This window comes from Molossus molossus, unplaced genomic scaffold, assembly GCF_014108415.1.
Source record: "Molossus molossus isolate mMolMol1 unplaced genomic scaffold, mMolMol1.p scaffold_m16_p_4, whole genome shotgun sequence".
NCBI lineage: Eukaryota > Metazoa > Chordata > Mammalia > Chiroptera > Molossidae > Molossus > Molossus molossus.
In genome coordinates this window covers 83,696,081-83,713,738 of record NW_023425377.1, presented here as the reverse complement: position 1 = coordinate 83,713,738, position 17,658 = coordinate 83,696,081, and the positions used below count along the sequence as shown (strand labels likewise).

Here is a 17,658-nt window from a genome sequence, read left to right as displayed (position 1 = left end):
CTGTCCCCCATATTCATAATATGTTGTGCCAAAGAATACTCCCAATTTCATTCACTGATTCCCTCCAAAAAGTATTTACACCATACTCTGAACATGTCTAAAACATGCTAAGTATAACTGTCAGAGATTCTAAAATGTACAGTACCCCTTGATCTCATAGAACTTCCTTTAAACCTGAAAGGTAAGATACATACAGATAACAAGGGTACTACCACAAGGCAGTATAAAATTAGTACTTCACAGACAATCCCTCTCTCTACCTTCTACCTTTGTTAAAGATGTATATCTATTAAAGGTTTGATAGTCTTCTCTCCCTTTAAATAAAAATTAAAAGCTGATGACAATATTACTAAAAGGCTTAAGTAGAGCAAAGATAAGGACAACAAAACCAAAAAATATATATCATGGAAAAGCTAAATTTGGATGATGTAAGCTTGGATAATTAACAGCTGACCAAATATCCCAAAGAATGTATGTTAATATTTCTAAAGCATTATCCTTTTAATTCAAATATTAAAATCTTTTTGTTCTCAAAAGAATATTCTCTATCTTTATGATCAAATCATAACAAAGACAGAATGGAGTGAAGGAAAAAAGCAGGCATGATCAAGGCATTTCAGCTGATTCACTCCCTCTTTACCATATGTTTCAGGATCCTTTCTTTCTCTGACTAATGTTGTGTTATACTTTAGCATACAATGAACTCTGGGGCTTACTGTCCTGACAGAAACTAAAAAAGTGACAGGCAATTTAAAAAAAAAAACACTCAATGCTGAAGGTTCTGTTAAATAATTTATTTACTGTCTACTATAAAAAGGCTTCCCTTGTGTATATACAGTGACCACTGAATTTAATGTCCAAAAAAAAGAGACACTCTTTTTTTTTTTTTAAATCCTCACCAGAGGACATTTTTGCATTTATCTTCAGATAGAGCTTCAGATAGAGCGGGAGGGAGGGAGGCAGGGAGGGAGGGAGGCAGGGAGACAGACAGACAGCGATGTGAGAGAGACACATCGACTGGTTGCCATCCACACACTCCTAACCTGAGCAGGGAAAAACTGCAACAAAGGTATGTGCTCTTAGCGGGAACCACACCCGGGTCTTTCTGGTCCGTGGGCCGATGCTCTAACAGCTGAGCCAAACCAGCCAGGGGTAGAGATACACTCTTTTGAGTGAAAAGGGATACTATTAATAAATACACTAGGACAACAGGCATAAATTGGCACTCTTGAGGGTAAACCATCCAGATATATGGTTATCTATTTATGTGCTCTAAGAGGAAATAAATCAAAACACTGAAATATAGACGTATATACTGAGACATTTATAGAGGAAACAATTTATCTGGAATTGGCTTTAAAATAAACAGGATGAGGGTGGTGAGAAGTGTTTGGAGATATAGATGAAATAAGATTAGTTGTGAACTGTTGTTGACACTAAAATAATGAAGATGCGTGAGGGTTTACTAGACACTATGCTCTCTGCTTTGACATATGCTTGAAATTTTTCTATTAAAAGCTCAAAAATATATTACACAGAGTCCAAACAAAATGTTTTTAAAAATTCATTTGGAGACTGACTATACTTAACCTAATATTGCTAGTGCTACCAACTTATACATAAGCAGCTGGAAACAGAAACTAACGTTCTAATGAAAAACAACATTTCAACAATGATTCAAAATAAATTTATCCCCTTCAGATTTCATTTCTTCTACTGAAATGAGACAAATGTGTCATTAATGTACAATAGCATAAACTTTCTTTTATAAACAGTTAATTAAATTATTTCAAGCACAAAAGAAAAAGAAAACCATCCTGGCCAGTTTGGCTCAGCGGTTAGAGCATCAGCCTGTGGTCCAGAGAGACCTGGGTTCAGTTCCCACTAAGGGCGCGTACCTCGGTTGCAGTTTGTCCCCGGCCCTGGTTGGGTTGTGTGGATGGCAACCACTCGATGTGTCCCTTTCACATTAATGTTCAACATTCCTCTCTCTCCCTCTCTCTCTCTCTCTCTCTCTCTCTCTCTTCCTCCCTCCCTCCCTCCCTTCCTTCCTCCCTCCCTCCCTCCCATTGTATTTGAACAAAAAAAAGAAAAAACCCTCAGAATCTCTTGTTATTCTCTGGAAAATGACAATGAAGATAACAGGATGTAGAAATTAATGTCACTGAAACATTGATAAAGAGCAATCTCCAGAGATATTTTTTACTCCAAATACAATATGCATACCTTATTCTCAGTCATCTGCCACAGCACTGACTGCTAACTTGTCAGCCTGCCCCCTACGATGCATTCAACACACAGCAATTAGAATCATCTTCTTAAAACATGAATTAGACCATGCCGCTCCCCTCCTTAAATCTTTCAATGGCTTCCCATTGTCCTACTACCCTCTTCATAACCAGCTACCTATCTAATCTCTGCCATCACTGTTCCACCTGCTCACTCCACTTTAGCTGCACTGGCCTCCTTTCAGTTCCTCAGCAATGCCAAGCTCTTTACTCCCTCAGGACTTTTACACTTGCTATTCTTTTAGTCTCAAATGTTCTTCCCCAGATTTTTCTCTGGTTGACTCTCATCCTTCACACCTTAACTTTCTTGATATTCCCATTAAAGTTGCCTTTCTTATGTCTTGACACTGTGGAGAGATACTGTTCCATGACGACAGCGCCATCTGTCCCACAAGTTTGACCTGGTCCAAAACGAAAGTTGCTTTCCACAAACCCCCTTAGAGATTGTCTGATGGTGACTGACGTTCATTCTGACATAAATTGGCACCCTTCCCTTGCCTCAGGCTGTTGTCCTGACCTAGCTGAACATGTAATTTCCCCATACCTGGTGGAGTTCATGTACTCATACCTGTGACTACTCCCACGTCCCACATGTAATTTCCCCATACCTGGTGGCGTTCATGTACTCATACCTGTGACTACTCCCACGTCCCACCATTTACCCTACATAATTCTTTGGCACCTGCCCAGAGCACAGGGATCCATTGCAACCTGCAGCACCAAAAAAACAAAAACTACAGACACCAAAATACTTAATGTATTAATGAACAAAATTCAATAACATATCAAGAGAATTAAATTATACTGCATTTAAGAGAGAAGTGTTAAGTAGGGAAGTGTTATATTAATATAGTTCATTGTATCCACAAGCATGAATATTCTCTCCATTTATTCACAACTTCCTTTTTTCCTCCTATCAGTGCTTTATCATTCACACCACCCCCATATCTCATATTAAGTTAATTTGTCTTTTATATATATTTTTTACTGATTGATTTTAGAGAAAGGAAGGAAGAGAGAAACATTAATTTGTTCCACTTACTTATGCATTCATTGATTGATTCTTGCATGTGCCCTGACCAGGGATCAAACCCGCAACCTTGGCACATCAGGACCACACTCTAAACCAACTGAGCTACCCAGCCAGGGCTCTGTATTTTATATTTCTAATTCTCCCATTCTCTTGGTTCTCCATCCCAACAGCTCTTTCTCTGGTTCCTTTCACTACTCCTTAAATACAGTTGTTCCTCATGGGTTTGTCCTTTGCTCTCTTCTTTCTGTCTTCACTTACTAGCGCTTGCCAGTTAGCTTCAATTAGCCCCCCAAATGAATTACTCTCACATTCACCTCTCTAATCTTGCCCTCCCTACTGATATATCTGTTCCAGTGGTGACTAACACAGACATACACACCTTAATGTTCCAATGATAGCAAAGGTATATTTCCTAGGAGTATATGGTTTCAGTAGTATCTTCTCCCAGCAAAGGGGAAATTTTTCAAAGTATCTGTACACAGTTAGAGGTTTATCATTCAGATCACGGCTGATGCCCTACTCTTTACTCTTTCCCTAATCAAAAACATTGCTCATAAATGGAAAGTAAAGTTCCTGATCTGCTAACCACTCTGGGGCTTAAAATAATCTGTGTTCCTGGAAAGCTAAAATGGTAAATAATTCAAATGTCGAAGTGGTGAGCTGAGAAGTCAACTGCCATAGAGTTGCAATTCAGAATTCTGCATAGACTACATTCTCCATTCATCTTCTCAGCATACCAATGCCCTCTATCATCTCCTCTACTTTGCAGAGCTGTCTCTTCTAACATTCCTTATCACAAAGGCAAACTCTTTATCACAGGAACATTACCTGTGGTCAGGACCTTACTTTCAAGGGTTTTTTTGAGTGTGGCTCAGTGGACTGAGTACTGTCCCATGGATTGAGAGGTCCCGGTTCAATCCCTGGTAGGGGGCATGCAGGAGGCAGTCAATTAGTGTTTATCTCTCTCTCTCCCTTCCTCTCTAAAAAAAAAATCAATGAAAACATATTTAAAAAACAAAACATGGCACTAATACTCCAAAACCTAGAGCCACCTCTATATTCATAATTAAAGTATTTATGTATGAGGACAAAAAAGGGGCCACATACTAAACCTGACAAGCTAAGGGGAGGCCTGAATGGTGGGCCTTACAAACACATAAACCAAAAGTAACCACATAGGATGAGGGTCTGAACATAAAAATTCCTAACTAAAAGCGGGTCATGGCAGGTAGTGATGTCCTGTAGCTTCCTTGACAGAGGTCAACCTTTACCTTAAATGACCCCGTTATTGTATTTCTGCACCTAAAATAACATACCTTTAAAATGTAAGCATAACATGCCTTTGAAATGTAAAAGTAATCTTTCCAGACCCCTCAGGGCACAACCACTGCACCAGAGCACAAGACCACAGAACCCCTCATTGTTATCTGGTTCCCCACACACCATCTATCTATGTGCTATAAATGTTAATTAACTATCCTGTATCCTGTAAAAGAAGTTTGTGTATATTTTATCCAATCACAGAGATTTCTCTGCTTTGCTTTCTCCCCCCCCCCCCTTAATCTAACACCAGTGGATTTCATGTAACCCTCCTTATGGATCCTCCTTTGATTCTAATGTATAAAATAAGCTGCAAAATGACCACTTTTCCAGTACATTTTTTCAATCAGTTGAGATTTTGCTTGCCAACAATTGTTGTTAGTTTGGTTCAAAGAAACTCATAAAACTTGTCTATAGGTTTGGTGTTTCTTACGTCAACATCTCTGCTAAACAAAACAGGAAAACATATACTCAGAGCAAAATATCTTTGACTGTGTATCTATGACCTACCTGTGTATCTGTGCGTATGTAGTACTACTTTCTCTTTCTCATTTAAGTCAAAATTGGCCCATCAAACAGGTACAATTCCATTACCACCCAAGTGCAGGTTCTACAGAACTGTAGGCTGGTTGTTGTTACATCCATTGCCACAAGCCTTTCAAATTAGGTAAAAACAGTTCTGTACAGCCCTGGCTGGTTTGGCTCAGTGGTTAGAGTGTGGACCCGTGGACCAAAGAGTGCCTGGTTCGGTTCCCGCTAAGGGCAAGTTGTGGTTTGTCCGCGGTCCTAGTGACTGGTCAATGTGTCTCTCTCATATCATGTCTCTCTCACATCGATGTTTCTCTCTCTCTCTCCCTCTCTCCCTTCTGCTCTATCTGAAGAGAAATACAAAAAAAAAGTCCTCGAGTGAGGATTTAAAAAAAAAAGTTTTGTACAGGAAATCATTTCAGTAAGGTTGTTGAAAGCAATATTTCAATTTTATTTTTTAAATGCAAACATCCCAGAAGAACATCATTTCCTGATTTCCTACTAAGCATGACCAACAGCCTGTTTGGGCAAAGTAGGACCTAGTTCCAAAAATTAATAAGCACTAAAACAAATTTCCCAATACTATCACTATTCTTAATACTCTGAATTCTCTCTTCTGTTGTTCAAAACAACAAAAGGCACTTTCAGGGACGCTAACTGTAGCTAAGAATGACTGATAAGGGCTGCATTTATGCAATTCACAAGTTATAAGAGATCAAAGCCATGTGTTTTTCACAATACAAGCACCACAGTAGTTTAATTACTGGATAAATGTAACCTAGTTGTAAAATAAGGGAAATGCAAGCATACTTCAGAAATACTGTGGGTTTGGTTCCAGACCACAGGAATAAAGCAAGTTGTAAGCTTTTTGCTGGTGGAGGGTCTTTTCTTCAATTTGTAAAAAAAAAAAAAAAAATCTATGAAATGCAATAAATCAAAGCGCAATAAAACAAGGAATGTCTGTCGGCAATTAAAAACTAAAATCAGGTGAGAAAAACTGGTGGTGCGCTGACATATTGATTTGAGAGTAAAGATTATGATGCAATCACAGAACCAGGGTTGAGCCACCCTTATTACAGGGCTTTTAGAAAGGGAAAAACAAGTATCCTTTGGGCTCGAGAGTAGATTTCTAATACCAAGATGCTTCACAAATGCCACTAGGAAATAAATCACAAAATACACAAAAGGAACTCATCAATAAGTTATAAGCATTCCTTCCACTGCTCAGTTCTATATAGGTATTAACAAGTAAACTAAGACTATTGATTAACCGAGGTCATCTGTTTAATCAGCAATAAACCTGTACCCAGAAGACTCACCTCCCAGAACAGGTCCTCAATTTGAAATTATGCCACTCCTTATGTGTTTCCCTTCTCACCAGCTTGATAACATCCCACAAATCCAAATCGTATTATCTCACCAGTTTTTAGTTAAAGTTACAGTTCAGACTGACAACTAACCTAAGAATTTTTTCAAATGATAAACCCAGACCCATCCAACATTAACTAAATCAGAATTTCCAAGTGTGAGGCCCAGGTGCCTGTATTTTGACAAAGCTCCCAGGTGATATTAACACAGAGCACACAACTCTAATACAAAACCATTGGTCTAACAAAGAACTAATAACGATCTCCAATCAGACTGATGACTTCTGAATCAATGTAATTACAAACAAGTAAGTAAGACTGTCAATATGCCTTATTCATACATGAAGTCTATAGACTACCTTTGGAAGATGTGGAGGGTAGGAGGGACTTTCCACTTGTTATAACTATATTTATATTTATAAAGTACTTGAGATAACACATTTTATATATACGTTACCTCATTTATCCTCACATCAACCATGGGGGTAGGTATTGTTATTTCACCTATAGATAAGAACTGTGAATCACTGAGCTGGGTAAAACTTGTTCAATGCCATACAGCAAGCAAACTGAGGTGCCCAGATACAAATCCAGGTCTGTCTGACCCTGCCACTCACATATTTACTACTTGTTTACTTAAAGGGCTCATTTTGTCTTCACTCATTTTACAACATGTATTATTTTTGTAACCAAGAAAAACATTGCCCTGGCTAGTGTGGCTCAGTAGGTTAATCATCATCCCATTTACCAAAGGGCTGCCAGTTTGATTCCTAGTCAGGGCCTATGCCCAGCTTGCGGATTTAGTCCCCAGGTGGGGTGCCTACAGAGGCAACTGATTGATGTTTCTCTCACACATCAATGTCTCTCTCTCTCTCTCTCTCTCTCTCTTCCTCCCTTCCTCTCTCTCTCTAAAAGATCAATAACATATTCTAAAAAAGAGCCCTGGCCGGTTTGGCTCAGCGGTTAGAGCGTCGGCCTGCAGTCCTGAGAGACCCGGGTTCAGTTCCCGCTAAGGGCACGTACCTCGGTTGCAGTTTGTCCCCAGCTCTGGTCAGTCAGGCGGGTGGCAGCCACTCGATGTGTTCCTTTCACGTCGATGTTTCTCTCTCTCTCTCTGTTCCTCTCTCTCCCTCCCACTCTACCTGAACAAAAAATGGAAAAATGTCCTCGGGTGAGGATAAAAAAATATATATATATTATCTTGCTACAATCACTTCAAAGTATAGCACACTATGCTCCAGTGAACACATAAATGATAAAAAGCAAAACAGTCTTGTTGCTGATATGGAGAGTTTTAGTGGTCTGGACAGAAGATCAAACCGGCTTTCTCAATGTTAAATTAACATTTTACAAATATATAAGTGAGGGATGACTAGAATAACATCTGTAGTGTTCCATTGGAGCTGGAGGTATCAGTGTGAATACCTGATCTAAGAAGGCTCCTTGACTAAGCAGCTGATTTCGGGACTGGACAAGTAAAGTAAAAATGAGCCTGGAAAATCTTCTTTGGACAGAAAGCAAAGATGTATTCAAAGAACAACAAGGAATATAAAAAAAGGACACTGAAACCAGTTTGAAGATATCCAGCTCCCACTGGATAAATCCGGGACACTTAGGCTATCTATATAAATAATAATGTCAACAAATGATCTCCCAATAAGTGAGAAACCATGTAGTCGAACTGAAATAAATAAATGATTATATAAAAGGGAGAAGGAAAAATTATTCATTTGGAGTAGAATTCCATTTAATAAATATATAGGAATGGCAGAATGATGGAGATTTTTTAAAACCGTCATTTAGTGACCATCAAATTAGTAATTGTTCCAGGTAAGATTCAGCAATGGATGCTAACATTCATTGGTAAAAGGTTGATGAGAAACAGGGTATACAAATTATATATTGTGGACCCTTGGAAAGAAGATACCTACCAAGAAGAGCTCCTGGTGATTTACTGGTCTCAAATTCAAAAGCTGACCCTAGCAGCTGTTTCTAAACAGGGGCCTCTCATGCAAACTGCACTTCAGGAAGTAAACCTGCACTGAACTGCCTGCCTGACCTGTGTTCCTGACATCTGAACCAGCCCTTACAAAAGAGTTCCTGGAATTGTATTTCAACCAATAGGACTGAGCCTTTCCCTGTCCAATTGGAGCTGCACAGCTATACCCCCATTAGCATCTTCACAAACCAATCAGAGTGGCTCCATTCTGACCAATCAGGACAGTGCCTTTGGACCAAATTTTGAGGATTTGGAGTTCTCATTAGCATGAGGACAAACCAATCAGGGTCCAGGGGCAGGGACTTCTATCTACATAAGTCCCTGGCTCAGAGAATGCACTTTCCCTTCCCACAGAAGACTGTCTTGCCCTGGCGGAAGTTGAAACACCAAAGACATCTTGCTGGACCAGAGCAGAGAAGAGCTGGCCGTGCAGAGTGGAGTAGAGCAGACCAGAGGAGAGCTGTCTAGCCAGAGAGGGGCTGGCTCTGGGCTGCCTGGCAGCTGTGATGCTTCATAATGGAGCTGTGACACTACTGAGCTGTTCCACAGCCATGTTGCAGCTGTGCTGTATCACAACTGAGCTGTTTGCACTAAATAAGGTTTCCTTCATCACCACACCTCAAATTGGGGATTCCTGTTAAGCACTGAATTAGTGTGAGAAAGAGAGAGAGGTAGGCAAAGCAAATATGACAAAATGCTAAAATTGGCAACTGTGGGTGAAGAATATGTGGAAATTCCTTATTTTACACTTACATCTTTATCATAAGTGTTAAATTATGTAAAAATTAAAAGCTACAAAAATGATAAAAAAATAATGAAGTACAGCACACTAGATTTTTCAATAAGGTGACAATTAGCTCTTGGGGAAAAAAGTCAGACATGACAAACCAAGTCCAAAATTAAGTCTCAGAAGGATTCAAGAAGTAACTGTAATAAATGAAACCATAAAAAAAACAAAAGGGAAACACAAGTAATTTCATCTCAAGATAAGTACAGCCACTTTTTGTTGTTGTTGTTAATCCTCACCTGAGGATATTTTCCATTGATTTTTAGATAGAGTGGAAGGGAGGAAAGGAGGGACAGGGGAAGAGAGGGAGGAAGGTAAGGGCAGAGGGGGTGAGGGGAGGAAGGGAAGGGCAAGAGGGGAGGAAGGGAGGAACGGGAGGGGGGGAGAGAGAGAGGGGAAGGGAGAGGGGGAGGGAGGGGGGAGGGAGGGAGAGAGACATCGATGTGGGAGACACACATGTATTGGTTGCCTCCTACACAACCCCGACCAGGGCCAGGGTTTGAACCTGCAACCCAGGTATATGCCCTTGACCAGAAATTGAACCCTCAACCCATTGGTCCGTGAACCAATAATCTAACCACTGAGCCAAACCAGCCAGGGCAGTATATCCACTTTTACATCAATCCAAGCAAAAGCAGAATCAGTAAAAAAAAAAAAAAAAAAAATTCACAGATTTGACAACATAAGTATCAAAGACTTCTATATATAAGAAAAAAAGGTTTTGCAACATGACATTACTTTAATAGAAGTAAAGGCAATATGACAGTGGTCAAAGGAAATAAACAGGAAATTAAACAAAAAGAAGAGGCCCAAATGATAAACATTTTTAAATGTTTAATCACCTTAGCAATCAAAGAAATGTACATTTAAAACAACATGCAGTGCCCAGTATGGCTCAGTGGTTGAGGATCGACCCATGCACCAAGAGGTTGCTGGTTCGATTCCCAGTCAGGGCACATACCCAGGTTGTGAGCCCAATCCTCACAGGGGACATGCAGGAGGCAGCTGATCAATCAATGTTTCTATCTCTCTCTCCCTCTCCCTCTCCCTTCCTCTCTCTCTAAAATCAATAAAGAAATTTTTTTTTAATAAAACAAGATACAATGACATTTTCCATCTATAAATCCAAAGAATTGTAAAATTATGTCTGGTGCTACTCAGGAGCAAGGATAACATTCCCACACTCCGCTGCTGGGGGTGAAAATTGGCACACCTTTCTGGAGAACAATTTGGCAGTAAGTAATAAAAGCCCTGAAACTGTGCCTACCCTTTGACTCTAGAATTCCATTTCCAGAAACTATTCTTAAGAAAGAACCATAGCCCTGGCCGGTTTGGCTCAGCGGCTGGAGCGTCGGCCTGCGGTCCGGAGAGACCCAGGTTCGGTTCCCGCTAAGGGCACATACCTCGGTTGCAGTTTGTCCCCGGCCCTGGTTGGGTCGTGCGGGAGGCAGCCACTTGATGTGTCCCTTTCATGTCGATGTTTCTCTCTCTCTCATCTCTTCCTCTCTCTCCCTCCCACTCTATCTGAGCAAAAAATAGAAAATCGTCCTCAGGTGAGGATAAAAAAAGAAAAAAAGAAAGAAAGAACGAACCATGAATGAGAAAAAAAGATTTGGCTTCAAGAATATTCACACTAAAACATTACCTACCAAGTATACCACTTAACAAGGCACAGTACCTGTCTGTACCATGATGACAGCTACAGTGTAACAGGTGTTTTATACTGCAGTAGTAAACTGAAAAGTAATTTGCTAATTGTAACAAAAGTCTTTAAAGTGTTCATATCTTTGACCCAGCAATTTCACTTTCCAGGCATATATTCTATGTAAACAAAGATTTATATTATAAAGGTATAATCATCACAGCATTCTTCATAATAGCCAAAAATATATATAAATGTCTAAGAATTAGAAGGTTAAATATAAAGTATGACAAATCCATGTCATTAATATTGACTATCATGCTGTCAACAGCTTTTCAATCATTTAAAATAAAATGGGAAAATGTTCACAATATAATGTTAAGTGAAAAATGCAGACTCAACTGTAAGAGAGGAGGTAAAAGTAAGGTTTTTTAAAATAAGGTCTTCAGAAGCACTTTGCTGAAATATCTTCCGGGAACAGTCAACCTGATGTGCAAGTGCCTGGAGAATAAATTAATTTCTCTAAGGTTCCTGTTTCTCAAGAAAATGTGGTTTTTATTTTATGCTATGGAGGCATAGTGTAATTGATAGCATCAGTGCCCTAGGCCACCCACCCTAAATGAGACAGAAAAATGAAGTAAAAGTTTGCTAAGCCATACATAAATCAGCTTTATGACTCAGGCATCCTACTTCAACCTTCGTGGGTGAATTCAACTTTGAGGCTTCAGTTTTGCCATCTCTTCCTTTATCATTACTATCCTTCTGATTCATCAGATCCCCTAACTTCACAATTCCTTGTCCTTCTTGACTCAGGTGCTCCTTATCCTTTTTTTAACTCATAAAGAGTTGGACTGGACAACCTCAAAGATCCTTTTAGAATCTAGGACCCCACTGACTTATAACTGCCTTGCACACAGAAAACACATACAGATTTGTTTTATCGGGGGGAAAACATTACCAACAGATCAATTCAAGGCAGCAAGGCTATACCCAAGACCTCTTTATGTTTCACCTCTAAGATTTGAAGTATAATGCCATCCTTGAAAGCCCCCACCTCTTAATTTTCCAATAAGTCCATCAATAATGATTTGATTCCTCATCAACTGCAAACGAGGTACATGCCCTTGACTGAAATTGAACCTGCGACTCTTTGGTCTGCAGGCCAACACTCTAATCGCTAAGCCAAACTGGCCAGGGCAAGCCACAGTGTTTTTTATACTGTGTTTTACAGCTCTACTTCAGAAATAAAGAAAAGAATTCATGCTAGGAAGGGTAAGTCAAGACTGGAAAAAACCCAGGCTACAAAAAGATTTTTGGAATGTGAAATATCTAAACAGATAAAGTTTCATAGAGAGGATGGCAATGCTTAGATCCCCAAACTATATACATGGAAATGATTTAGTTTAACAGCAGCAAGAAAACTCACAGAGAGTTGTGGTTTCAGTTGACTATAATTTCAGTGAGTCAAGAATACATGACTACTGCCCTGGCCGGTTTGGCTCAGCGGTTAGTGTGAGGGCCCACGGACCAAGGAGTTGCGGGTTCTATTTCAGTCAAGGGCACGTACCTCGGTTACGGTTCGTCCCTGGCCCTGGTCCAGGTCGTGCGGGAGGCAACCAGTCAATGTGTCTCTCTCACATAGATGTATGTTTCTCTCTCTCTCTCTCTCTCCTCCCACCTCCCTCCCTGCCACTCTGTCTAAAGATAAATGGAAAAATATCCTTGGGTAAGAATTAAAAAAAACAATACATGACTACTTAGAAGAAAACTATCATCTTATTTTTCTGTTTCATTTTTTAGAGAGAAAGGACGGGAAAGAGATAGAAACATCAATGACAGAGAAACACTGATTGGCTGCCTCTAGCATGCTACCTACTGGGGATCGAGCCCACAACCTGGGCATGTGCCCTGACCAACAACCTCTCACGGTGCATAGGTCAATGCTCAATCACTGAGCTACACTGGCCAGGTCTGTTTTATTTTTTAAAACAAAGTATAGTGTCAAAAATGAAGGAGTTAAGGTTACTCTCTACTCTGTACTCTTTCAGGTAACACTGTATATTGAATACTGTATGCTGTGCTGAGTGTCAAACTTTAAGGGGGACATTAACAAAGTAAATGGAAGGCAGAGGACTAAGAAGTTGGTGAGTGGATTTGAAACTGTCAATTAAGAAACATGTGAAGGAAATAGGAATATTTAGCCCGACAAATAGAAGACCTAGGAAAATAATAGCAAGCTCAATGACTACATGGGTCCTAAAAATGAAATAAATAAGTCAAGCCAGCAGACAGAGACTTTAGCAAAATGTATTTAGGAAGATTATTGCCATCAGAAATGTGAGCTCTGTATCACCAAATACTCTTTAAAAAAAAAAAAAAAAAGCCAGATATACAGATTTTTATGTGCAATTTCCCCATTTCTAAAAGTTGATTTCCAATTTCAGTTTTTGTGTAAGTTGGGAAGCCAAATGATCTGTATACAGGCCATATATGACACATGCACACCAGTTTGCAACTCGTGTCTTTTTTTTTATCCTCACCCAAGGACATTTTTCAATATTTTGTTCAGACAAAGTGGAAGGGAGAGAGAGAGAGAGAAACATCGACGTGAAAGGGACACATCAAGTTGTTGCCCATACGACCCACCCAGGGCAGGGGACAAACTGCAACCGTGCAACTCATGTCTTGAAGAGACATGATGGCTAACCTCCAAACTCTGAAGGACTGTAATATAGAACAGGAATAGACTTTTCTATATGGCCCCGAAAGGTGACAATCATAAAGGCAAACTACAGTTCAATAAGAAAAAGCATCCTAAACTGGTCTACAAATTAGAAAGGGTTGTCCAGGGAGGTCCACATCATTGTAAACATTCAAATAGGGACAGGGCCAATAAATATTATTGGTCAGTTCAAGAATTCTGCCACTTACTAACCTAGCTTTGGTCAAATAACTAAGCCCCCCTAAGTTTTAGTTTTCTTTCCTACCTTCCCTCCCCCTAAAAAAAAGGGTATTGTAACATTTAACCTCCTATCTCTCAGAGTTAAAGATCAAAATCTACATGAGAAAAAAATATACGAATGTACTATATGATGAAAAAGAACTAAAGTAACTTAAGATATTGGAATCTACCATCATAATGTATTATCTTATTACATAGGCTAAGGGCATATTCCCAATCTTATTCATTTTTTTTTTTATTTCTCTTTTCAGAATATCAAATATTTGTTGAAAAAAATTTAAAGGAAGAAGAAGTAGGTTAAAATGACAACAATATAAGATAGGAGGACAACAAAAAAATAGTCGCCAAAGCTAACACCCAGGATGTTAATCATCAATGTCATTGACTAGTCTACAAGGTATTGAGCACAGTCAAATGTAGGAATAAACAAAAGTAATGATGTGTCTGAGGAGGTGATAGATAGTACAGGGCAGGCACTGGCAAACTACAGCCTGTTTTGTACGTAAAGTTACATTGGAACACAGCCTTACTCATTCAGTTATGGATTGTATGCATATATGTAGTGTATCTATGTATTAAGTATATGCTGCTTTCACTCTACAACAGCAGAGCTGAATAGCTACAAAGCCTAAAACATCCACTATTTGGCCTTTTACAGAAAACATTTACCTACTTTTCTGTAAAAATACTCTTAGGTTATAAAGCACAGAGGTGGCTGAAAGCTGAGACATAGTTCATTTTTCTATGGCTCCATCCCTGAGATTTTTAACGGGTCATACTGGTTCATATGAGCAAAATCCTACACTAAACATATGGCCTACGTGTAGGGGAGGCAAATATGTCACTAAATGGAGTCTCCATATTCCTCTTATACACTCAAGATTACAAAAATGTTAATCCTGCTTCTCTTCCACCTAATAACATCACCAAAGAGATGTGAAAAATTCTAACTGTACAAGGAGTGTGGGCTGGTTCAGGTAGGAAAAGACCACACTTGTAGGTGAGCCTACCTCTGTCCCTCTTGAGTTCTCAAACTCACTCTGCCTGAGCTCCACCACTTTCATGGAACCTACAAATACGTGAAAATCCTTTCTTCTTACTCTATCATTACAGGTTTTGAAAAGAAAGTTACCAAATATTAAGAGGAAACAAAAATAAAATGGAAATAAATGTTAAGACAATTTTTAATTAATATGAAGATTTCTAAGCTATACTTAATATTCAGCAGAAATTAGTGCACACTTTTAGGACTTTATGAATGATTCATGTTCCCTGACTCACTCTGAAATAAATATATGCAAAGACACCCAAATCTCTGCCAACAATAGATCTGGAGGGATCTTCATTCTTCTCCTAATACCTAACTCGACTACTGCTTCAGGCAGTATTTCTAGCCCTCCAGCAGGGGACTACTTACTAGTTTCAGCCTCAGATAGAGACCCACACATACACATCACTGCCACTACCTCACTCCTGCACCATCCTTCAATGACTTTTCACTCAACAGCTAGCCTAGTGTCCTGAGGGAAAAGGCATGTCCTTATCTAATCCCTATACATTCTCTGATGTCTTCAAACTGTCCTTTGAACTTTCCCAACTCTCTTAGAATTCCACTTCTCAGGGTTAACTCTAACTTGTCTACTTAGAGTCTTTTCATTCCCAAGTTAAAACTCTGAGGCCTAATCACTAAGAGATTCCAGCTACACACAAAATATTTAATGCCAGTCACCACCTCTCCAGAAAATGAGGAGTGGGGGAATGAGCATATATGCTTGTCAATCTTTTGGTTAGTAGGCATGCCACTTGAACGCATCTACCGTATCTTCAGGTATAAACAATATTTCAAGTATGCTCAAGATCCACGATTCCAATTCCCTTCCAGAAAGCATTTAAGCTAGGTTCCCACATACTTATGAGTATTTATGAAGATTCCTCTGGCTCCCCACAGGATAAGGTATTTTCAACATAGCAAATACGAGTTTAAGAAGATGGCTTTTTTATTATTATTATTATGAAATATTTAAAAGTCTCTCTGCTAAGTAAGTTGTTGAGAATGCTTAGCTTCATTCAAGACTATCAAGGCCCCACAGGTTATTATCCTGGGCACAGTTACAGTTATTACTGTATCAGAGTGTAAGACTAATTGTTGAGCAAAACAGGGGAAAATCACAGTCTGCATGACTGTAACACACAAAGGCTTTTTAAAAACAAACAAACAAAAAAACACATGGAAAGCCCAGCCTTCAAACGTGAAGTTACTTAAATTTGAGGACCAGGACAAAGTGAGGAGAAATGCTAAAAAGATGCCTAAATCACATAAGAGGGAAAAAAAATGGACATGTGCTGTTTCCTCCTCCTCAGGAGTCCAACCAAGAGGACTTAATGAAGCCCTTAGAATTTTTAGAAAGGAAAGAAGTCGTCCAGGTTAGGAGGAGAAATTCAAGTCCTTTCATCGCCACAGATATCTAAAAGGGAACTGAACCACTGGCTCAATGTGGAGAAGAATTAACACCCTAGCTGATGAACGCCCTGCCTGATTTCCAAAGGGCTCCGAATTTGTACTCTTACAGCCGCGGGTCGGGTCCTCCGCTAAGATTTCAGTAGTGTAGTCATGCACTCTGTGACCCCTCTCCTGCCCAAGCAGCTCTAGGTCCATCGCTACAGAGCCTGGCCTGGTACCAGAGCCCCAGATGCACAAAACGGCAGCACCTGGACCCTTGCACAAGAACTGGCCATTCATCCTGAAAGGGGGTGAGCATGGCGAAACGAGCCGAGGGAGAGCGAGCAACTGTCTGAACGCCGCGCGAGGCAGACGTGGGAGTGTGTGCACAAGGAAAACGGGGGCCGGGGAAAGCCGCTTCACCCACAGCAGATGCTGCACAAACACGGGGGGCAAAGGAAGGGATGAGGGCTTTCAGGCACAGAACAGGCTGCAGAGCTGAAGCGGAGCTTTCAGAAATAGGCATGAAAGTGCGTGCGAGGCCACCGAACCGGGGCTGTAGGGGGCGTGGGGGGTGGGGGGTCGTGTTTAAAGCCCCACGGAGACCCGTTAACCCTCCTCGCTGGGGCGTGAGGCCCCCGAAGTCCCTTCCCCAGGCCCCCGAGACGCGTGGGAAGGCCTACTCCAAGGCTGCATGCCCCTTCCGCGCTAGGCAGCAGCCTCCCGCGGGCTCGGGGCCCCTCGCACGCCGGGGCACCACCAGACCCACCAGACCCAGTGCGCCTGCGGCCGGTGCCCGGCCCCGGGATCCCGACCACGAGCCGCTTCCGGGCCGCCGCCCCCGGCTTCTCGGGGCTCCCGCCGCCGCCGCCAGGAGTCCTACCGGCTTCCAGTTCAGGGACGAGCCGGGGCCACCGCCGCCGTCGCCGCCACTACCGCCACCGGTGCGAAACTCAGGTTCCCAAAAGCCGTTCTCGCCGCCTGCCGCCCGCCTTCCAGGCCGCGCCGGCCCCTCCGCTCCCCCTGTCGGCGGGCAGCCATTTCCGACAAGCGACTGCGGAACTTTCCGAAGCGCGCCGGGCCGGAAATGGCCGAACCCGGGCGCTCGGAGCGGCGCGCGGCCTTCGAGACGTTCCGACGGCGCCCGAAGGACCGCCGCGGGGTCGGCTGCGGGTCCGACGCGGGCGGGCCAGGGCCAGGGGCCGCGGCCCCGCCAGGAATTGTGGGAAACGCGGCGGCGAGGGGAGCGAGCGAGCGGGCGGGCGGCGGGCGAGGCCGCGCGGGGCTAGGCC

General features: G+C 41.4%; 1 protein-coding gene across 4 annotated transcripts in view; it reads right to left on the bottom strand.

Annotated features, from left to right (window-relative positions):
- Positions 1–17,430, bottom strand: part of EXTL3 (exostosin like glycosyltransferase 3) — a 60,344-nt gene extending 42,914 nt beyond the window's left edge. For 3 of the 4 annotated variants that reach the window (XM_036239735.1, XM_036239733.1, XM_036239732.1), the window contains exon 1: positions 17,250–17,430. The gene's annotated coding sequence lies outside the window, so the exon portion shown is untranslated. The remainder of the gene's footprint in view (positions 1–17,249) is intronic. The other variant, XM_036239736.1, reaches the window with a different exon arrangement.
- Between the last annotated feature and the right edge of the window lie 228 nt (positions 17,431–17,658).